Below are 24,321 nucleotides of genomic sequence, written 5' to 3' on the forward strand. Positions count from 1 at the left end.
ATTAAATTTTTCCTAACACAGGAGGAGGACATCCTGTGGTGCACGGAGATGGAGATGGTCTTCGGATTTCCACACACTCGTCTCAGAAATGAACCGCGGCTCCCAAAAGCAGCTCCTGGGAAGATCATGGAACGCCCTGATCATCCGTCATCTATTTGCCCCACTTTATTTTGGAAGTGAGTAGAACCGGTGTGGGACCCCCACACTGCAGAGTGATCATGGAGACACCAAATTTTATAATATATATGGAATAAATGTCATAATATGTTTAATAAATTTAATAATAACTTTTCATTTTTTTCTTAGGAGAGAACCGGCCAGTCTTGAGTTTATAAAACGACGTGGAGGGTGTTGTGATGGAGAAAGCATTCCAAAAAAACAACTCCTCTACACCTGGAGCCATATGCTGTCAAGATTGATGCAAATGCAGTATTGGCTGCTCATCCAGCAAGAAATTTCTGGGGAAAACTGCCTGCCATGCTTAGGCCTCTACTAGCAACTGACAATGAGAAGAAGACAAAGCTTGTTTTCTGTACATTGGATGAATAATTTTTGGGGCATGTACTCAACTGGCCTGCAGTAAAATTGATATCTAATGACAGTGTAATATACCTCCAGCCACATAATCACTTGATGTTTTCTGTCCGGTGAATGCCTAATGTTTGGGGCCTGTACTCCCATGGCCTAAAATAACATTTTTCTAGGCTCCAGCATGGCATATTTTTGAGAGTTTCAATTTAAGACACATAAAAATGTCCCCTGATTAAAATACATATTTGTTGTGGGAATTTTTGCCATTGATCCCCCTCCGACACGTCACTGTCCATGTTGTGGGACGATTTGTGCACTTCTTGTAATTATTTGGTGAGAAGGTGATTTGTGTCTGAAAACACACGATAGGGTACCTCTTTTGGCGCACAGGGACAACCACAGTTTCAAGTTTTTTTGGGTATAAATGATATTTATTGTTCAGTTGACAACGCGTTTCGGAGTTTATAACTCTTTTATCAAGTCTTAGGGGCGCCAACAGCAAGGGGCAACAGGCAGAAGATGGCCGGATGGCTGGGGACTCCTGCTGTGGTAGCTGATGCTGCATCTGGCGTCGCTTCCGTGTAATTATTTGGTGGCTGCAAATATGAGCTCAAGGTTTTTCAGGTTCGCCTGCCATTAAAGTGAATGGGGCCCGCCGCGAACTTGCGGTTCGCAAACATTTTATCACGTTTGCGAACCGTCCCGGCCGATGTTCGTCCATCACTAGTCACATGAAGTGGTCCATCCAACATCGTACATGTGACAGAACAGAACACTGGATATAAAGAATACCATTGTAAATGCAGCCTAAATTTGAACTTGTGGCTTCGGTGGAATGAATGCTGCAATTTCCAAATTTCCAAATATTTTATAAAAGCCAAAAACATTTACTTGTAATAAAAATAATCTAAATATACTACCTTTTTTCATTATCTGTATCTGTTTCTACTTTATTTTTCTGATTAATCCTTTCTATCCATTCTCTTTTTCTCAGACTAAATAGAATTATGAATTAGATGAACATTATAAAATAATTATCTTTTTTCTTATAAACTGGAATAAGAATTAATTTTCCACCCAGTTCTCTGCTGTAACTACTCTATTCTAATACAATCCTAAATCTTTTCTTAGGCTATTTTCACATTAGAGGCAGCCTTCTCCGGCAGGCTGTTCCAGCGGGTAAACAGCCTGCTGGATCCGTGCTGCCGCTAGAGCACGCGCGTTGTAGTTTTATTCCGGCCGCCTTTTGGCATGTTTGCCATGCTACAGCCGGACCTCCGTTCCGCCCCTATTATAGTGAATTTATAACCTCAGTGGATTATGTTTCTTCATAAAAATGCAAATACACATGTATAAAATGTATGAATTTGGAGAGAAACATTTTGACTGATCTGTTAGCCATTAACATTAGACATTAGCATTAGACATTAGTACACCAATCTACTTGCAGACCTTGTGTAATAGGTGCCTTCATGACCCAAATGTGATTAAAGAGGTGTACATGTGTCATGCCCCGCTCTGACTATGCGCGGAGGTCGGCTAGAATAGCAGCACGAGTTAAGTGTTTTGTTTTGGAGCCTTGCTGGATCCGCCTCTTATCAGGTGCACTGGGTGGGGTCATTAGTGTAAATAGCACTCCATCCCAGTGCTCTGAGCGGATTATAGGAATCACTTTGGTCTTAGAAGCTAGGAAGGAAGGTTGTCTGTTCCAGCTCAGAAAGATAAGTGTGGTTTCTAGTTTTGTCGTTTACTGGCTTGGTTGTTTTGTGTCATCTCTCCCATCCAGGTTCTGTGCGAGCAGGCTGCTCCTATTTCCCCTCTTCACCATCTCAGGGAATTTAGGGTGTTCCAGCCCAGGCACCGGGACACATCATACCTACCACCAAGGTTTGCATGTGGGCTGAGCAGTGCAGGGAGAGAGGTCAGGGATTAGCTAGGAGGTGACCCTTCCCCTGCCTCTCGCCCAGAGCCTGGTTGGTGGTTCATCTGTGAGTGCACACCCGCCGTGACAACATGGTTTACAAAATTCAAAAAATGTAGAACAGATGAGGTAGCCAGGAATGCATACTTATGTTATTCCAAACCAGATGACATGATGCCGGAAAATTAAGTATAAGTATAAAGGAAGGTCATCTGGTGTAAAGATGGGGTATGGTTTTTATTAAACATTTATTCAAAAGTTTACATCTTTGATGTCAGTTTGCAAAAATGATTACGAGAAGCAATTATAACAGTAAAATGAATATCACAAACATAATAACTCTAAAATGTATATAATTTAAAGTGGGAGTCAACATACAGTAATTATATACGTGATAAACGTGAAAATAGTTACTTGTAAATCTGTACTTCTATAGCCAAGGAACAGTTACAGATTTATAAGAAATGATCAAGAAAAAAAATATAAGAAAACTAAAGATGGCAGAGAGACATCAGTGACATCCAGTGCACTTTTTTGCATAGATGGTGTCCGCTGCGGAGAGTTAAATTATCTGCGCCACATCTCCTGATTAAAGTGTGCGCATCCCTAAAATATCAGTGACATCCAGTACACTTTTTCCGTAGACGGTGTCCCCTGCGGACAGTTAAATTATCCGTGCCACATCTCCTGTTTAAAGTGTGCGCATCCCTAAAATATCAGTGACATCCAGTGCACTTTTTCCGTAGACAGTGTCCACTTCTGACAGTGGCCTGACCAGGCCCACATCTGCTGTGTAACGTGTGCACTTCTATAAATTTTCTGTGACATAAAATTACATTTTTCAATAAACTGTGTCCTCTTCTGACAGTCGGGAGTGGGTAATTTGCGCACCTCCCACTTGCCTTCCTTGGATGTGGTAGCCATTTCTCAGGCTCCCTCTCTGGAATCGAACACTGATTCCCCGTTACCTGTAGTCACCATGTTAGGTGCATAAAAGAACATAGAAAGTTGATAGGTCAGACATCCAAATGGATCATCAACGTCACGGGGATGTGCGATCAAGCAGAAGTTATCTAGAGTCAACAAAGCGGAAGCAGGCCCTCGCCCATAATGTTTGCAATAGTCAGCTCACCTGCAGGCCCTCAACCATTATTTTTTCGATGGTCAGCTAGGCAGCAGGCGTGCTGAGTCTGGTCAACACAATCCTCACCGCCAGGGGTCACGTAACTAATTAGCACGGAGGAGTCTCGTTGGTTATCTGAATTAACCAGACAAATCGCTCCACCAACTCAGAACGGCCATGCACCACCACCCACAGAATTGAGAAAGAGCTATAAATCTGTCAATCCTTTCCGTGTCTGGGCCGGGTGCGGTTTGTCGAGTTGAGTCAAATTAAGCCACAGGCTCCACTCCTGGTTGTGCCCTTCCGTCAATTAGTTTAAGTTTCAGCTTTACAACCATACTCCCCCCGGAACCCAAAGACTTTGGTTTCCTGGAAGCTGCTCGGCGGGTCATTGGAATAACGCCGCCAGATCGCCTGTTGGATCGTCTTTGAACTTTCGACTTTCAGTGTTGATTAATAAAAACATTCTTGACAAATGCTTTCACTGTGGTTTATCTTGCGCCAGTCCACAAATTTCACCTCTAGCGGCGCAATATGAATGCCACCGGCTGTCCCTCTTAATTATGGCCCCAGTTCCGAAAATCAACAACATTTTTGGATGAACTTGCACTTTATATACAAGTAAATATACAGGAAAGAATGTTTCCTAACAATTTTTCCTCTAAAATCGATTTAATCTTTGGTTTTGTGCGTATTATTGTCAGTCTGTAAAAGTGACATACTAATCGGATAACATCGTTCCCAGCAGCAACCTGGGAGTCCAAGATGCATCCAGACATCCTCCCTATGCTGTTCCCAAACCATTTTCGTGGCGTTTCCATCAATTTCTGACATTTTCCTATGATCCAGACACCCTCCCCTCTTCAGAGCAGGGGGTACCTGGTTTAATACTCGGGCTCTCCCATTGACTTCCATTATACTCGGGTGCTCGGTCGAGACAACACCAGTTTTTTTGTTCTGTTTTTGCAGATGAAGGATGCTTGTTTCACCTGCATGGAAAGCTCCTTTGACCGCATGTTTACTTCTAAGCAAATTTTTCAAAATGCAAGCACCACATCTCAAATCATCTCCAGGCCTTTTATGTGCTTAATTGAGAATTAAATCGTGAAGGAATTGCCCACAACTGCCCATGAAACAGGCTTTGAGTCAATTGTCCAGTTACTTTTGGTCCCTTTAAAAGCAGGGTACCACATGTAAAGGAGTTGAAACTCCTAAACCCTTCATCCAATTTTAATGTGGATACCCTCAAATAAAAGCTAAAAGTCTGGACTTAATGTCCCTGACCATTATATAACTATAACTTGAATATGTTTTAGTAAACAGGTAAACAAAAACTTATTTGTGTCAGTGTCCAAATATTTATAGACCTAACTGTATATGAGTACAGCACTTTAGTGCGCAGATCCGGAATCTATACATTGATAGCACTGGAGAGAAAAACCGCATAATGCAGTTTTCTATCCAGCACGGTTTGACATCCGGTGTCATAAGTGATGTGCTGGATGTATGTGAACAATCTCATAGGAAACTATGAGATCAGTTCTGGCTTCAGTTCTCCTATGGCATTTTCAGCAGCACACAAGAGGGGAACTGAGCCGGATCTCTTGGATATGTGAAGTGGACCTTAGTGCCGTCTTTGCAAAACACATTGCACATAAAATACTTTTTTCATTTTTACATAGTTAAACTGCTTATTTATCAGAAAATAGAAACTTGGGAGGCTGAAACGCTCCTTTTTTTTTAAATGCCTTTTTCATACTGCTCTTCAATCATACAAGGTCAATGAAGGAGTCGGTGAATACAATAATGAGAGATGAATCATGTGCCTACGGTCTCATGCACACAGCCATTTTAGGTATGTCTCAGGTGCATGAGTCATCTACTGTACCTCTGTGTGCCTCTGATGTTATACAGAGTTTTTTTCCATATAACTCTGACAGGAAAAAAAAACATTGCGGCATGTTCAATTGAACTACATATATATGAAGATATTCTCCTCTAGAACAATTACTTCAAAAATATCTATGACTAATTGTCATCCAACTGTTCCTGTCCAGCGAGCATGAGCAACAAATGAGAACAAGCTGGTAGTCGTAACCTCACCAATTAAGTCATAGCATATCCTAGCAATATGTCATCCCTTCTAATGGTGAGAAAACTCTCATAAAGTTACAGGGGACCTGTGTGAACTGCATCTGTGCCCCTGCTACAATACTTTTATTTAAACATTAATTTTATTGACCAAAGCAAATTAAAACAACAGATATTGATTATATCTTTGGCCATAGATCGTCCCTCTTTTCCCCATGCACTTTAACAAGTTTGGAGTGGCATATACTCTATGTAGAAACATACAATTTATGAAAAAAGGTGAATAATTTAAAGAGATTCCCTCTATGGAAACCCCAACTCTTTTCAGTCACTACCAACAAATCCTTTCCCCTGTCAAAGCCGCTTCTAAGGCATCGCACTATACCAGCCAGACTATACCAACCATCCTACTCCGTACTGATGAGGGGCAAACATCTTGAAGCTGTCTACGGATGGATATCTGGTGAGAGAGGGTAAGAAAGGGGCAGATTCTTTGGGGTGTGTACCAATCTTTTTTTAGTCCTACTGTACCTGACATTGTTCCTAGGACCATACTGTACTGTATGGGTTGACCTATTGTTATGTTTATGGGGGTTCCCACTCTCTCTAATGCTCCACTCCAATAAGCATCAGTACTTATAGAGGGTGAGCTAAGAAGAGAGTGGGATTGTCCCTATCAGTGCAGCTATTCTGTTCTTGCAAGAAGGAGGCAAATTCAGTAAGCCTTTTAGATCTAATTTCCCACAAGAATGGCATTATGTTTAATGATAGTCCTTAAGAAATCTTAATACAGAAATAATCTAGTTGGTCAAAAACTTTAAATAGTAATTTGCTGGCAGGGAATGACCTTGTGGGGAAAAAAGCAGGCTAGATTCCATGCACAATGTTTTTATTCCTGACAATATACTAAACTCCTCATACATGTGGATGGCATGCCCCACATGGCACCAGCCTCCAAAATAGAAGCATGTCATCTATTCACATAGGTATTTTATACTCTCAAATGTAAAACCACTTATCTACCCATGAGATGTCATTTTATTAGCTAGAATCTCAAACTAATACATTAAAAAAACAATTGGGATAATAGACAACCTTGTCAGATACCCCTATGTAACTGAAAAGATTGATGGGTCATTTATCCAACTGGTGTAAAGTAGAACTGGCCTAGTTGCCCATTGCAACGACTCAGATTCCACCTTTCATTTTTGACAACTCCTTTGGAAAATGAAAGGTGGAATCTGATTAGTTGCTATGGGCAACTAAGCCAGTTCTCCTTTACACCAGTTTAATAAATGACCCCATTAGTTCTTGTACTATGAACTCCCATTAGAGCTACTGGTTCAGTATGCACCAATTAATAATGCCTTCACCAAGGCTGAACCTACCCATAGCCTCCAACACAAAAAGCCACTCTATTGGAAAACATGCTTTCATTGCACCCAGACAAAAGCATCAAAACACCCAGACTCTTCTAATGGTATCCCCCATAAGTTTCCGTACCTGTAACAATTTCGATAACAGGGGATCTTGGAATTACTTAGACACCTCATGAAATAATTCCTTATTATTCTGAGCTTCCTTCAAAGCCAATGTTAAATCTCATAGTGTTATAGGGTATCTAACATCTGTCTCCCTCCTCCCATTAACCTTATAATATCTATTTGATCCGAATATCTCAAGATATGATGGTCTATTTGACCCTCTTGTAAGTTGGCTTTATACAGTTTCTCATAATACTGTATATTAAAGAATTATTGTGCTATAACCCCTGGTTCTCTAATTGTCTGTGTTGATTTTCTATAGAAGCTAGAAAATTAGTGGAATATTGACGTTTGACAATTCTCTTCAGCAACTTGCATTGAATTACTAGCTTTCAGACAATAGTTCTCTGACTCTACTAACATCTGTTTACCAGTCTGATGTTTAAGATAAGTATCATAACTCATCTGTGCCAAAACCAAGCTTCCTCTTTTCCTTTTATAAGAGTTCCCAAATATTTGCACACTCCACTCTTTCCTTCATTGCTTACATTTTTTTCTTTATCAGATCTTTTTTTTTTTTACATGCAGTTTCCAAAAGAGCCCTCATAAGAAAGCTTTAGCAGATTCTCATATTATGTCCAAGCTAGTTGAACCTTTTTTAAAAAAAAATTGTTGTGAAGGAAAACTAAGTTAGTTGACCATAGCAACCAGTCAGATTCTTTGAAAAATGAAACGTGCAATCTGATTGGTTGTTATGGGCAGCTAGGCCAATTTTCCTTTACAACTATTTTGATAAATCTCCGACAGCATATTCCCTCTTCTTCATTAACAAACCACAAAACTTTTGCTTTAATTTGAAGATGTATCAAAATAGATACTCCTCTATCATCTGATGAATAAGTTGAGTGCATAGAGTTATCACCTCAAGGCCGACCAAACAATTTAAATTTTTTTCTAGACACACGAGTCACCAATATTCTTAGATAAAACCCTGCACATCATCTGTATTAAGGGGATTTGTAATAGATAGAGTTTCCCTTGGTGAGAGGAAACAAAGAAAAAAGATAAATTCCTCCCTTCTCCTTTGGTGGCCATTCACTCCGTAACCTCCTTACAATATTTGCATCCAGGAGCTCCTAATTTTTCATATGCTCCTCCGCCCCACTACACTTCCATATTCCAAGCTACCAGATAAAACACATTCAGATCATCTTAATACAGCTATTTTTACATATCAGAATTCATTAATAAAATATAACAAACTTAAAGAGGACCTTTCACCTGAAAATGAAAGTTAAACTAAAGATATAGCCTTACTTACATGCCCCCGGTATTGCTTATTCAGTCATTCATTTTTCAATCAGTGCCCCCGGCAAATATTCAGGGGGGGCAGCGCGGACAAACGGGGGCACTGATTGAAAAATGAATGACTGAATAAGCAATACCGGGGGCATGTAAGTAAGGCTATATCTTTAGTTTAACTTTGATTTTCAGGTGACAGGTCCTTTTTAACCTGTTCAAACTGGAAAGTAAGCACAGTTTTCTAAACTTTTTTCAGAGTTTTCAAAATTTGTAACAGCACCACTGGTGCTGTTACAAATGGTGTATTCATTTTTGTGGGGTTAGTTTTACTTTTACATTGCTCTGAATTAGAACCAGTACCTTTCTCCACTGTAGATTATGTTCTTTAACAAAGAGGAGAAACAACCCAACCAATACTACTCTAGCAGGCAGTACAAACAAATGTCAATACACAAAGGGACCAACAAATTTTGAGAGAAAGGAGGAGATCAATAAGAGATAAAACCAAAGTTCAATATTATTCAGGATATAATCCAGTAGAAAAGCATTTAGGAGCTACTATTCATTCATCAAAAATGTTTGAAGACTCCACAAATATTATCATCCTTTAGCCTAAGTCTATCAATTCATCAAATTATTAATAATGCTTATTGTTCTGTGTATTGCAACAACTACATTATGTGATTGCATGTTTCCAGACACGGGGTTTTGTTGTTAATAAAGTACTGCTAAAAAGAAAAGGCAGGAAGGAATGGAGACTTGCTGCATATGTACAGAGAGGGAGCTGAGAGAGAAGAAAGCCAGAAGCAGATATGCTGAGATTCTGATCTTACTGAAAGTTATATTCCTATGTTGTGCTGTTATTTCTGAATAAAACCCTGTTAAGAGTGCTACGCTACGCCTGATTAATCAGCTTCAACGGCTTAGCAGGATCAGACAATAATGCACACTCTATTGGACAAAATACATGAATCTGGGTAATCAGTTCATACACATGCCACTTTATAACAGTGGATTAATGGTCGCCTTACACAGAATTATTTTTGGGCACATTATCAGGAATGAACGTTCATTCCCGATAATTGGGCCATGTAAAGGTGCCGCCAATAACGCTTGTTCATCCGGTGAAATAATTGTTGATGCTGACACCATAATTATTGTTTCAAGGCAGCAGATCGTGGTTGGTGTGATCTTGCTGTGGAGTGGTAACGCCATGTCTGGGCACTTCATAAATTCCATTGGGATCAAGTGAGTACGTATGTGAAGATCTGTGCATACATTAAACAGTTCTAATGGCGTTGGCACCTGAAGGCGGAAGCTGATTGGCTCAACAAAAAGAATGTTTGCCTCAACATAAGATAACACAGATGTAACGGTACGAAGGTATCTCTATTACTATACAAGACCAGCTTAATGAAGGGATATACAATAGAACATATTACATAACTCGTAACGAACTGACATAACAGATGATGTATGATACAAGATATCTGCTCATCACAACCACTACTTACTAATACTGCCATATTCTAACGTTATTACCCTACTATTGCACCTTGTAGCAGATGTCAGTTGCTTAAGGTTATGTCCTGCATTGGAGCCATGTAGGATGCACAAGCATCATTGGTAAGAACAAGGAGCGTGGTTAGTGCCAGGACACATCTCACTGCCCTAAGGCATGATGGAGCAGCAGACATATGATAAACCAGAAAGTAAGATTCAAGCATGGGGGATAAGAGAAAATTGCAAATGAGGTAAATTTGGAAGAAGAAAAAAAAAACATAATCCAAGGAGCAATGCTAGAGTAATTGATGAAAATACAGTTTAGAGTGAAAAGTAGTTTATGGCACAACCCCTTTAAAGTAGTTATGTTACTACTTTTTCCCTCATGAAATTTATTTTATGTGACATTTGCAACAAAAGGTAATCTCAGTCCAGTATGAACTGCCTATGTAATCCCCACTCAAGTAGGCCCAGGAACTACTTGCCATAAACTATAGCCAAGAGTCACTAAGATACACATGTCATAATTTTGGCTTAGTTTGTGGCAAAAAACTGGCAATCATGCTCTGCATCATATTTAGTGTGTGTATTAGACACTTTTTAAGAACTGCATAGTTATTGCATCTGTGAAGAGGCCTGGCTTCAGCCATTGTGTGCCAAAATTCCTGGCAAAGTAAGCAAACTAATAGGTGGTAAAATATTAGACAAAAAATTTGATAAATGTGGTGCAACTTTAGTATGTCTAGGAGACTGGGAGGAGCAGACTGAGGGATCGGCACGCACCTTTGGGGTATTTACTATTGCCTGTTTATTTCCACATTTAGTTTACTAACTTTCTTAGCGGACCTTTATGTCCGGGGGCCACTTGTTCCTTGTTGGTTCTATGTGTGGCTTTTTCTTTTGACTCTGGATGCCCCTGTGTGTCGATCCCCCAGTCCCCTCTAGGGTTTTATTCCTCACCGAAGTATGTCTTTTTACTGCCGATTTTACATGTTATAATGTCTGTCTAATGCTTATTGAATAAAGAATCTTCTATTTATTTACATGGTGGAGCAGTAGTTCAACTTTTTTGTGTGTGAGTTTTGATTAGTGGAGGCTCTTTTTAGTATTTTTTCTATGACCTGGTGTTTAAATTGGTGGACGTTTAGTATGTCTAGGCTACATTTACACTCAAGATTAGATACCCTGTCTGTTAGGGTTCTGTCTGTTAGGGCAGATATTTTTACATTAACATGCGGAAGCAACAATTTAGCAAGCTGTTTTCTCGTTATTGTGATCGTTCTCGCTCACACCTAGAGCATTTACACTGCTAATGACTTAAGAAAGACTGTGCGGAGCGCTGCAGTCTTTTCTACATTATATCTTGTGGGACCCAAAAGTCAGGATCTGGGACTGCATGCACCTCCTTAGGAGAATTGGATTTATATCCACGCTTGTGGTTATACTGTTGTGCTGCTGATCGTTTTAGTGCGGCGCTAATTACTGGTAGACTTCTAATTAGATAAGAGGATGTGGTGGCGACTGATGATAATCTTTCAGTCAGGCAGATTTGTCAATGGAAAACAAGGGGTTTATTGCTCATCATTTCATCACTGCATGCTATTAGGCTACTTTCACACTTGCGTTGTTGTTTTCTGGTATTGAGATCAAGCTGCGGTTTTGTGGTGACAGATCCATGAATTTTAGAAACCTAAAAAACTAGATCCGTTTTTTACTGTTTTGATTTCACACAACCGCATCCTAAAGGAACGGATGCATCCTGATGTGTAAAATCAGAACAGATCCGTTTAATTCCGGCATTGAGATCCTCTGCCAGATCTCAATACTGGAATTAACAACGCAAGTGCAAAAAAGGCCCATATTTTTATGCAATGGTGATTTCTTATTGGAATAATATTTTATCTTGTTCTCTGGATTTGATGCGTCTCATTGTCAAATAGGAGCAACACAGACTTGAGGAATTTGATACCACAGTTTTTTGTGAATCACTGAGGGTTTGCACATCGTGTACTGCTTTCGGGATCTTGACACCAAGCCAAGCTTGAAGGAAAACATCAATAAACTTGAGGATACATTAACAAAGACCAAGAGAATTCAATCCTCAGAGACAAAAGATCACACACAGGGAACGGTGCATGCCTGGTTCCAGTCTAAAACACCATGTTCTATCTTTTAAAAAAAACACACACAAAAACGAGGCAAGATCTTTGGCAAATATAGGGTTATGATCACTTCCTCAGAACTAGATTCCACAGATGCATTTTCTGAAATATCTGATTCTGACAGTTTGAACAGGACCCTCTCTGTTAGGGGAAGATTAGAATACAATCGATATCTCCCACTGTAAGTCACTGTCAAAAAATGGACCAGAATGGCAGGGAAGAGACACAGGCAACATAAAACATAGGTACTGTTCCTGACAAGAAGCAGAAAACAGAGTCGCTAGGAGGGCATTTTGATTTTTATTCAACACCGCATCAGTCTGCAACTGATCATGTGAATATTAACTAATTGTTATTGCAGGCATCAGTGGCATTGCTACAGGGTGGGAATTGCCCCCCCCCAGGTCATTCCTTGCCCCCCCCCCTGTGCCCCGCCCCCCACTTCCGCGCCCGGCCGGCCGCACTAGTGATGTCCGGTTCATGAATGAATCGTTCTTTTGAATCGATTCAGTACACTGAACCGGAGGAGTCGATTCCTCTGACTGAGCTGATCCGTGTGAAGCCGCTTAGTCAGATAGCAGAGCAGAGACGCTGGCAGCAGGGAGGGAGGAGTGTAATCTGATCCTAGAGTGGAAGCTGGCTTCTGCCAGCCCCTCCCCTCCCTGCCCACCAACCAATCAGAGCTGAGGCAAGCACTAGCAGCTCTGAGTCTGAGTCAGTGAGTCACATAGCACACAACAGCAGAGATGCTCACGCTGGTAGCAGGGAGGGACTCGGGAGGAGTGTAATCTGATCCTAGAGTGGAAGCTGGCTTCTGCCAGACCCTCCCCTCCCCGCCCACCAACCAATCAGAGCTGAGGCAAGCACTAGCAGCTCTGAGTCTGAGTCAGTGAGTCACATAGCACACAACAGCAGAGACGCTCACGCTGGTAGCAGGGAGGGACTCGGGAGGAGTGTAATCTGATCCTAGAGTGGAAGCTGGCTTCTGCCAGACCCTCCCCTCCCCGCCCACCAATCAGACAGAGCTGAGGCAAGCACTAACAGCTCTGAGTCAGTGAGTCACATAGCACACAACAGCAGAGACACTCACGCTGGTAGCAGGGAGGGACTCGGGAGGAGTGTAATCTGATCCTAGAGTGGAAGCTGGCTTCTGCCAGCCCCTCCCCGCCCACCAATCAGACAGAGCTGAGGCAAGCACTAGCAGCTCTGAGTCTGAGTCAGTGAGTCACATAGCACACAACAGCAGAGACGCTCACGCTGGTAGCAGGGAGGGACTCGGGAGGAGTGTAATTTGATCCTAGAGTGAAAGCTGGCTTCTGCCAGCCCCTCCCCTACCCGCGCACCAACCAATCAGAGTTGAGGCAAGCACTAGCAGCTCTGAGTCTGAGTCAGTGAGTCACATAGCACACAACAGCAGAGATGCTCACGCTGGTAGCAGGGAGGGACTCGGGAGGAGTGTAATATGATCCTAGAGTGGAAGCTGGCTTCTGCCAGACCCTCCCCTCCCCGCCCACCAATCAGACAGAGCTGAGGCAAGCACTAGCAGCTCTGAGTCAGTGAGTCACATAGCACACAACAGCAGAGACGCTCACGCTGGTAGCAGGGAGGGACTCGGGAGGAGTGTAATCTGATCCTAGAGTGGAAGCTGGCTTTTGCCAGACCCTCCCCTCCCCACCCACCAATCAGACAGAGCTGAGGCAAGCACTAACAGCTCTGAGTCAGTGAGTCACATAGCACACAACAGCAGAGACGCTCACGCTGGTAGCAGGGAGGGACTCGGGAGGAGTGTAATCTGATCCTAGAGTGGAAGCTGGCTTCTGCCAGCCCCTCCCCTCCCCGCCGACCAATCAGACAGAGCTGAGGCAAGCACTAGCAGCTCTGAGTCTGAGTCAGTGAGTCACATAGCACACAACAGCAGAGACGCTCACGCTGGTTGCAGGGAGGGACTCGGGAGGAGTGTAATTTGATCCTAGAGTGAAAGCTGGCTTCTGCCAGCCCCGCCCACCAACCAATCAAAGCTGAGGCAAGCACTAGCAGCTCTGAGTCTGAGTCAGTGAGTCACATAGCACACAACAGCAGAGACGCTCACGCTGGTAGCAGGGAGGGACTCGGGAGGAGTGTAATCTGATCCTAGAGTGGAAGCTGGCTTCTGCCAGCCCCTCCCCTCCCTGCCCACCAACCAATCAGAGCTGAGGCAAGTACTAGCAGCTCTGAGTCTGAGTCACACACAGTACAGGGAGTCTAAGAATCGAATGAGTCACAGGCTAAAAGAATCTAAAGACCCGACTTAGAGACTCATTCGATTCTTTGAGTTAAAAGAACCGTGAGTCACTAGAACAGTTTACACTGAGGCTAAAGCTTTTGTTGCAGCAGTGATAAGGTTAAGGGACAGACGGACAGTCAGCAGAGAGATAAGACATGAGTGACAGGACACACAGTTTAGATTACAGGTTGAATTAACCCTTTAGGATCAAATTGGCTTCTTAAGGAGATATATATGTTAAAGGCATCCCTTCTTCTGAAACTTCTGTCTCATTCAGTAGCTATATAACTAAGGGTGGGTTCACACTAGTTATTTTCCTGCGTGATGTCTGTGCGGACTATTTTATTATAAGCCAGTGTTACTGTTATCAGCACATACAGTTTTCCCTGTGCATTCACTTCACTTGGTTGTACTGTCAGACTGTCACTGTGGGTGACAATGCATTGCACAACAATGCACACCACGGCTCCTGAGTCCTGTCCGCTTCCCTTCCTCACTCAATCAGAGCTCAGACAAAGTGCCAAGAGCCGACTCAGCAAGTCAGCAAGTGAATCGAAGCATCCGCGCATGCGCACCACCTAAGCTCTTCGGCTCAGCAGAGTCAGCGAGTGAACCGAAGATTCGATTCATGGATCGGTTCATGTGAAAGATCCGAACTTCCCATCTGTCAAGGAACCATGAACCAGACGTACAACAGAGATAAGTGGAAATAGAAGGCTTTATTGAAAATCAAGCTGTAAGCAAAAGTCCAAACGGATGGCTAAACCGAAGCAGGGTCTTGCGTAGCCAGAGGTCAGGAACCAGAAGGGTAGTCAGACGAAGCCTGGATCAGGAACCAGCAGGGTAGTCAGACGAAGCCAGGATCAGGAACCAGCGGGGTAGTCAGACGAGGCCAGGATCAGGAACCAGAAGCAGCAGCAGTCTTAGAAGCATGTGAACACAGGAGGACCAAGCAAGGAACTGAAGCCACAGACCTCCTATATATATGAGCTGGGCATCCAGCTCCTCCCAGTGGGAAGGAGAAGCCGCAGGGTGGGAGGCTACAAGAAACCCAGAAACCAAGATGGCCGCCAGCACATGTCAAACGAAGGAGAACAGCAAGAAGGTAAGACCATGACAGTACCTCCCCCTCAAGGGCCCCTCCTCCGCGGAGTAAGGAATTGTTTCTGAGGGAAGCGTGCGTGGAAGGCTCGGAGCAAAGCAGGAGCAGGACATCTGCGGAGGGAACCCAGGAACGCTCCTCTGGACCATAACCACGCCAATGGACCAAAAACTGCAACCGACCGCGGACCAGGCGTGAGTCCAGGATATTGCTCACCTCATATTCCTCACGATTGCCCACTTGGACCGGACGGGGCCGAGGAACCGAGGAAGTGAAACGATTACACACCAATGGCTTCAACAGGGAGACATGAAACACGTTGGAGATCCGCATGCCAGGAGGAAGCGCAAGGGCATAGGCTACCGGGTTTACCCTGCAAAGCACTCGGAAGGGACCAACAAAGCGAGGCGCCAGCTTGGGAGTGGGCACTCGAAGGTTGAGGTTGCGGGTGGACAACCATACACGGTCTCCGACCTGGTAGGAAGGAGCGGGCGCTCGTCTGCGATCAGCCTGGAGTCTCTGGCGCTGTGCAGAGACCTCAAGGGACCTCTGGATCTGTACCCAAGAAGCACGTAGGACGGAAAGGTGATCCTCCACAGCCGGAATATCCTGGGGAGAGAATACCTCCGGTAACACGGCAGGTTGGAACCCATAATTGGCCATGAAGGGAGACGTCCCAGAGGAAGAGTTCACCGCCGTGTTCCTGGCAAACTCAGCCCAAGGCAGGAGGTCAACCCAATTGTCTTGGTGATCGGAGACATAACAACGAAGGAATTGCTCCAAGGCCTGATGGGATCGTTCTGCGGCCCCATTGGACTGAGGGTGGTAGGCCGAGGAGAAAGAGAGATGAATCCCCAACTGGGAGCAAAAGGCGCGCCAGAACCTGGACACAAACTGACTCCCCCGATCCGACACAATCTCCTTGGGCAAACCGTGCAACCGGAAGACCTCCCTGGCGAAAATCGTGGCCAACTCTTGTGCAGAGGGTAACTTCTTGAGAGGAACACAGTGGCACATTTTGGAAAACCGATCCACAATCATGAGAATGACCGTATGGCCTCGGGATGCAGGGAGGTCCACAATGAAATCCATCCCCAGGTGTGACCATGGGCGCTCCCCGGTGGCTATGGGTTGCAAAAGGCCCAACGGAAGGTGCCGAGGGGACTTACTCTGGGCACAAACGGAGCATGCCGCTACATATGCGGCGATGTCGGAACGTAGAGAAGGCCACCAGAACAGACGTGAAACAGCCCAGGACAGCTGATTCTTTCCAGGATGCCCCGCGGCCTTGGAGTTATGGTAGGTTCACAACAACCGAGTGCGCAACTCCTCAGGCACAAAACATCTGCCGTTGGGTCTCCCAGAGGGAGCACCAGATTGAGCCGCCAAAATCTGCTCACCCAGGGGAGAGGTCAGGCTGGTGCGAATGGCGGCCAGGATCTGATTCGGAGGTATGACCGAAGTCGGAATCGACTCCTCCCCGGACAGCTCGGAGTACTGCCGTGATAAGGCATCCGCTCTGATGTTCTTGGAACCGGGTAGGTAGGAGACCACGTAATTAAAACGTGACAAGAACAGAGCCCATCTGGCCTGACGTGGTGTCAATCTCTTGGCCTCAGAAAGGTAGGTCAGATTCTTGTGGTCCGTCAGGATGAGAACCGGAACCACCGAACCCTCGAGCAAGTGCCTCCATTCTTTAAGGGCCTGCACGATGGCCAATAACTCCCTGTCACCAATCTGATAGTTGCACTCCGCGGAAGACAGTTTCCGGGAGTAAAACCCACAAGGGAGCAGAGGACCCTCTGGTGTTCTACGCTGAGACAGAAGGGCGCCTACTCCCGTCTCAGACGCGTCCACCTCGAGGACAAAGGGCAACCCAGGGTTGGGATGCGACAGAATCGGAGCCGACACAAAGGCGGACTTTAGAGCCTCAAAAGCTCGGATGGCCTCGAGCGGCCAGACCTGGAAATTACTGCCCTTCCTGGTCAGATCCGTGAGAGGCTTGGCTAGCATAGAAAAGTCCCTGATGAACTTCCGATAATAATTGGCGAAGCCCAAAAAGCGCTGCAGGGCACGGAGACCACTGGGCTGGGGCCACTGTAAGACAGCCGAAACCTTCTCAGGATCCATGGAGAACCCCTCAGCGGAAATGATGTAACCTAAGAAGGTTACCTGGGATCGGTGAAATTCGCATTTCTCAAGCTTACCGAACAGCCTGTTCTCTCGTAACCGTTGCAACACTCGTCTGACATCCATAATGTGGACCTCCATGGATTCAGAATATACCAAGATGTCATCCAAATAGACCACCACACACTGCTGCAACAGGTCACGGAAAACATCGTTGATGAATTCCTGGAAGACTGCGGGCGCATTGCACAACCCAAAGGGCATAACCAAGGATTCATAATGACCGGTCCTGGTGTTAAACGCGGTCTTCCACTCATCGCCCGCCTTGATCCTTACCAGGTTATATGCCGCCCTCAGGTCGAGTTTGGTAAAGACCGTGGCCCCTTTGAGGCAATCGAACAGCTCGGAAGTCAAGGGTATCGGGTAAGCGTTCTTGATCGTGATGCGATTGAGACCCCTGTAATCGATGCAAGGCCTCAACTCACCGCCCTTCTTTTTCACAAAGAAAAATCCAGCCCCTGCCGGGGACGAGGATTTGCGAATGTGTCCGCGTGAAAGCGCCTCCCTCACGTACTCCTCCATGGCCTCATTCTCCGCTACCGACAGTGGATAGACTTTGCCACGAGGAGGAACGGCACCAGATTGTAACTCTATGGCACAATCGTATGGGCGGTGCGGAGGTAGGGCAACCGCGCGCACCTTATCGAATACATCCCGGTACTCTTCGTATTCAGGAGGCAACAGAGAGTCCGAGGAAGTACACAGCAACTTGACAGGCCCATGGATGCAACTAGCCCCACACTGCGGTGACCACGAGAGGATCTCGGCCGATCTCCAATCGAATGTCGGATTATGCTTCTGGAGCCAGGGGTACCCCAAGACCACCGAGTAGTGTGGAGACGAAATCACCTGGAGACAGACCGACTCTCTGTGATCGGCACCAATGGCTATCCCCACTGGAAGGGTCTCATGAGTCACGTGTGGCGGCAGAAGGGGTCTGCCGTCTATCGCCTCAAGAGCCAGTGGGGAACCTCGAGGTTGCAGAGGAATGGAATTGGCGGCAGCGAACACACTATCAATGAACAAACCACCAGCACCAGAGTCCACCAACGCCTGGGTCGTCACCGAGCCCCCGACCCAGGAGAGGACAACAGTGATCAGTGGTTTGTCAACACGGGAAACCGGGGACGAGGAGACTCCACCCAAGATCTGCCCCCGACAGGATCTCAGGTGCGAGCGTTACCCGGACGGTTTGGACATGCCAACCGAAAATGCCCACCGAGACCACAGTACATGCATCGGCCCTCGCGTCTCCGGAGTACCCTCTCCCCCTCGGACAGGCGAGCAAACCCCAGCTGCATGGGTTCACCCCCAGACAAGTCATCCCCAGGAGGCGTGGGAGGAGAGGGAGGCACGGGTGGGACAGCAAACGTAGGCGCCAATCTGTTAGAAGACCTCCGCAGGCTCTCCTTAAAGGAAGGTCTCTCCCTGAGTCTGGTGTCAATCAAAATCAGGAAAGAAATAAGAGACTCGAGCTCCACTGGTAGGTCCTTAGCTGCAACCTCATCCTTCAAGGCATCCGAGAGACCATGAGAGAAAGCAGCGACCAGAGCCTCATTATTCCAGCCCACCTCTGCTGCCAGGGTACGAAACTCAATGGCGTATTCAGCTACGGATCGTGAACCCTGTCTGATGGACATAAGGAGCTTCGCAGCAGAGGCAGCACGAGCCGGCACATCGAATACCTTCCGAAGAGAAGCAACAAAACCGGAAAACTCGGCAACCACCGGATTGTTGTTCTCCCATAAAGGGCTGGCCCAGGCCAAGGCCTTGTCCGAGAGCAGCGAGATCAAGAAGCCCACCTTTGATCTCTCAGTAGGAAAGGCATGTGGCAGCAACTCGAAATAAATGCCCACCTGGTTAAGGAAACCTCGGCACTGAGTTGGCTCTCCCCCAAAGCGCTGTGGAAGGGGGGCAGAACCGGTCATACCCCGAGACACCGCAGGCGCAGCAACAGGTGTCGGGGTAGACTCTGGCGCAACAACCGGAGCGGCACTAGGAGCGGGCCCAGGAGCGACAACCGACCCATCGGCAACGGAAGCGAAATGAGCCGTGCGTTCAAGCAGGGTTTGCAACGCCACAGCGAACCGACCCAACAGGTGATCCTGCTGATCAAGTCTGGCAATCAGCGTAGGTAGCGAGGATGGCCCTGTACCGTCAGAATTCATGGCTTGGTCCTAATGTCAAGGAACCATGAACCAGACGTACAACAGAGATAAGTGGAAATAGAAGGCTTTATTGAAAATCAAGCTGTAAGCAAAAGTCCAAACGGATGGCTAAACCGAAGCAGGGTCTTGCGTAGCCAGAGGTCAGGAACCAGAAGGGTAGTCAGACGAAGCCTGGATCAGGAACCAGCAGGGTAGTCAGACGAAGCCAGGATCAGGAACCAGCGGGGTAGTCAGACGAGGCCAGGATCAGGAACCAGAAGCAGCAGCAGTCTTAGAAGCATGTGAACACAGGAGGACCAAGCAAGGAACTGAAGCCACAGACCTCCTATATATATGAGCTGGGCATCCAGCTCCTCCCAGTGGGAAGGAGAAGCCGCAGGGTGGGAGGCTACAAGAAACCCAGAAACCAAGATGGCTGCCAGCACATGTCAAACGAAGGAGAACAGCAAGAAGGTAAGACCATGACACCATCTCTAGAGTGATTCACAAATCACAACACAGACAACATACACAGACATGACAGATGGGGGTGGGGGCGGCGTTCAGGCCCAGCAGAGGCAGAGCGTGCAGGGTGGGTGCAGGCTGGGAGTGCGGCAGCCACAGCGTTGATGTCACCACGTAAAGCTGCATGCCTGTCCGCCCGCGCGAATGCTTGCTTCTTTTCTACAGCTCTGCTACTGCGTCTGCTAGTGTCAGTGAGCCTGTCTGTGCCCAGCCCAGGCCCCAGCTTCGGACAGGAGAGGAGGACTGTGTGTGGCAACTTCCCAAGAACTCTGCCTGGCCCTGCCCTGGCCGGCCCCTAGGCAAGCTAAAAAGAAAACAAAGCAAGAATAAAAAGTTTTAAAAAAGTATGTACCCCCACTACCTCGTCTCATGGCCTGACTGCTTGCGCCCCCAGCCCCTCCTCAACCCTGATACCCTTATAACTGAGGGTAATCAGGGTACATTATACAGGGCTAATATAACTAAGGACCCCAGTATAATGTCCCCTGATAGCACTGAGTCCTCCTTAGTTATTTTACCCTTGTATAATTTACCCTGCTACCCCTTAGTTATAATATTACCCATAATGTCCCCTGATACCCATCAGTTATATAACTGAGGGTAATCAGGGTACATTATACAGAGGTAATATAACCAAGGGGTATCAAGGTACATTATACAGGGGGTAATATAACTTATATTACCACCGTATAATGCCCGATAGGCCTCCTGAGTAACTTATATTACCCTTGCATAATTATGTACCTTGATACCCCTTAATTATATTACCTCGGCGCCAGGGGCATAGCTGCAGGGGAAGCGGCTGCTTTAGTATTTTTCAGTAGTATAATTAGCTGGCAAAAATGATTAGTGTCCCCCCATTTTTGACACATCTTCTGTGCCCCCCTATATATTGATCCTAGAGTCGCCACTGGCAGGCATACACAGGAACATAAACCTCAAGTAATACCATCAAAGTGATTAACCGCTTGACGAACATATTAAAGAGATTCTCCAGTTCAAATGGCCAACAGCAACATGTCCTAGAATATGAGCAGGGTTGGTTGCCTCCACTTGCAGAGCTGCTTAGGGGGTTGCGGGGAGGGTCTCACTACACTACTCTACAATAGATGGTAATGATGCAATCCTGCCAATGATATGCCAATCTTTTATTCCCACCTGTGCATGCGCCTTGTCATAAATTATCTCTTCTTTTTCTATATTTTGTTTTATTCAAATATATGTACAGAAACTGAAAACTGTCAATTATCTTCTTCTGAGATAACTGGAAAAAATATATATATAGCAAAATGTAATAATAATATAAAAAAGATATAATAGAGACAGATAATAGGACTTAGAGCTAAATACCCTTTCCAAAAAATAACTACTATGAAAATAATACCCTTTCCAAAAAATAACCACTATGAAAATAAAACCCCACTTCTGGGTTTTACATATATAGCTGTAGACAAGATCCCAGGAATATTGTTAAAATGACTAAGTGTCAATACATGCACAAGGAAAAGAGAAACTCAAAGTGCCGACATGTGCAGTGAGAAGAGAAAGAAAAATTATAAAGACCAAACATATGCGCAATGGATAGAAGGAAGAGTGATTTTTCCAAATTTCTAACGCAAGCACCAGGTAAGACAATGAATAGGGCAACAAAAGAAATGTCACTGATGCCCACCGCCTCCCATTGGATGAGGAACATACTATGTCTATTCCTGAAGGGTGAACATCACTGTCAGTAAAAAGATCAGGCGTCCGCAAGTGGCTGCTTAAGAAAGAGGTGGGGAAATCCCCCTTGTAAAACTGGAACTGTAACCCTTGTGTTTAAAGTTCCAATACCCCTGAGCATGCCACATAAGTGGCGAAACATGTTGGGGGAGCTCCATTTTTAAACTAAACAACAGCATTTAGTGTGTGGATCGGCGGGGCGCACTGCAAGCGTCCCAGTAAAACATGAAAGACATTGTATATACAGACTGATAGATAGGAAAACAGCAGCATGATAAACATATGCTAATGGCCAATAAGAGCTGAGCTGATCAGGAAGCCCTACACTCCTATTGTAGCAAAGGATACAGCACTAAGATTAATCAAAAACAGAGCCCCAGTAAAAGGAAATAGCCCTGGGGCAGACAAGTTTTAAATGTTAGTAATAGACCGGAGATAGGTCATTTGTATCAAAGTAAATATAAGTTAACTTATTAGCTACTCAGGAATAAATGGCTTCTATGAAGACTATAAACAAGTAAAGTGAAAAGATACAAGTTGCGGTTCAAATAGGCAGAGATAGTGTGAAAACTAACACATCTTGATACCCCTTGGATCATTGATTACAGCTCGGCCTTTAACACCATCCCTCCTAACAAGTTGGCAACGAAACTTAACAACTTGGGTCAGCTCACACCTGTGCAACTGGATACTGGATTTTCTTACAAAAAGACCACAAATCGTACGCATGGGCAAGCACCTTTCTTCATCCTTAACACTAAACACTGGGGTACCGCAAGGCTGTGTGTTGAGCCCTCTCCTTTACTCCCTCAAATGACTGTAAACCTATTCACAATACCAATACCATTATAAAATTTGCAGATGACACGACCGTGATAGGCCTAATCTCCAACAATGATGAAACAGCCTATAGGAAAGAGGTTGAGAACCTAGAGAGATGGAGTAAGAACAACAACCTCATACTCAATACCAAGAAAACAAAGGAGCTAATTCTGGATTTTAGGAAGAAGAAACGAAATGGACACCATCCCATTAGCATTAATGGTGGAAACGTGGAGATAGTTCAAAGTTTCAGATTCTTGGGAGTTCATATTAGTCAGGACCTATCATGGATAAAAAAACACAACAGAAATTACCAAAAAAGGCCTTCAGAGGCTTTATTTTCTGAGGAGTCTGAAGAAAGCACAACTCCCAAAACAGCTGCTAGTCAATTTTTACAGGTGCACCATAGAATCTGTTATCACATACTGCATTACAGTGTGGTACTCCGGCTGCTTTTCTGAGGACAAGAAGACCCTCAAGCGCATCAGAATGACTGGCAGAATCACTGGTACTCAGTTACCATCACTGGATGACATCTTCACTGCTCGCTGCAGCAACAGGGCAAAAATTATCTGCGGGGATCCAACTCCCCCCGGCCACAGCCTTTTCACTCCCCTACCCTCTGGTAGGCGTCTTAGAGCCGTACATGCCCGCACCACTAGGCTGAAGAACAGCTTTTACCCTAAAGCAGTCTCCTAAATGCTCGGACATTATTGCCCCTTCCTAGGATATAAACTACCACAGACTGAAAGTGACTGCTGCATTCATGACCCCATGATGACCGCTTGTCTGCAGTAGTGTCTGAATCAGTGTATATATACTCACAAGCACTTCCTACTTTGCTCTTGCTATATATATGCTGTGAACTGTGAATAGTAATGCCTTCTAGTGCAATGTTTAGTTTTTTTTCTAGTGTAATGCTTTAGTTTAAATGTCAGTTCTTGTTTCCCTGTCCATGGCATCTAGGATTGCTCCAAACAACATTTCATTGTATTGTACATTGTATTGTACAGTGACAATAAAGGCACCTTATCTTATATTATTTTATCTACTGCCAAAAAACGGTGGAATTAGTATCAGCATCTGAAAAATATATGATAATTACAAAATACTACACTAATGCAGTTGTTCTTTTTTTTATAGTATTTAGGGCTTTATATATATATATATATATATATATATATATATTATTTATTTTTTGGGGGGGGATTTTAAGAGAAGAGATGTAAGATAACCTGTCTCACACTCCGGTGTGACAAAAAAGGGTCCTCGTGGAGTTGCGGGACAGGTTACGCGCGTTTCCATTGATACACCAGCTCCGACCCCTTTGCGAACCGATGTGGGGATGCGTTCGCATGTGCGCCGGAGGGGAAGACCCAATGGGTCGGAGGGGAAGACCCAATGACAGCTTGGCCGGGCTAGTGGCAGTACGC

Source organism: Bufo gargarizans, chromosome 2 (genome assembly GCF_014858855.1).
Source record: "Bufo gargarizans isolate SCDJY-AF-19 chromosome 2, ASM1485885v1, whole genome shotgun sequence".
NCBI classification, from domain to species: Eukaryota; Metazoa; Chordata; class Amphibia; order Anura; family Bufonidae; genus Bufo; species Bufo gargarizans.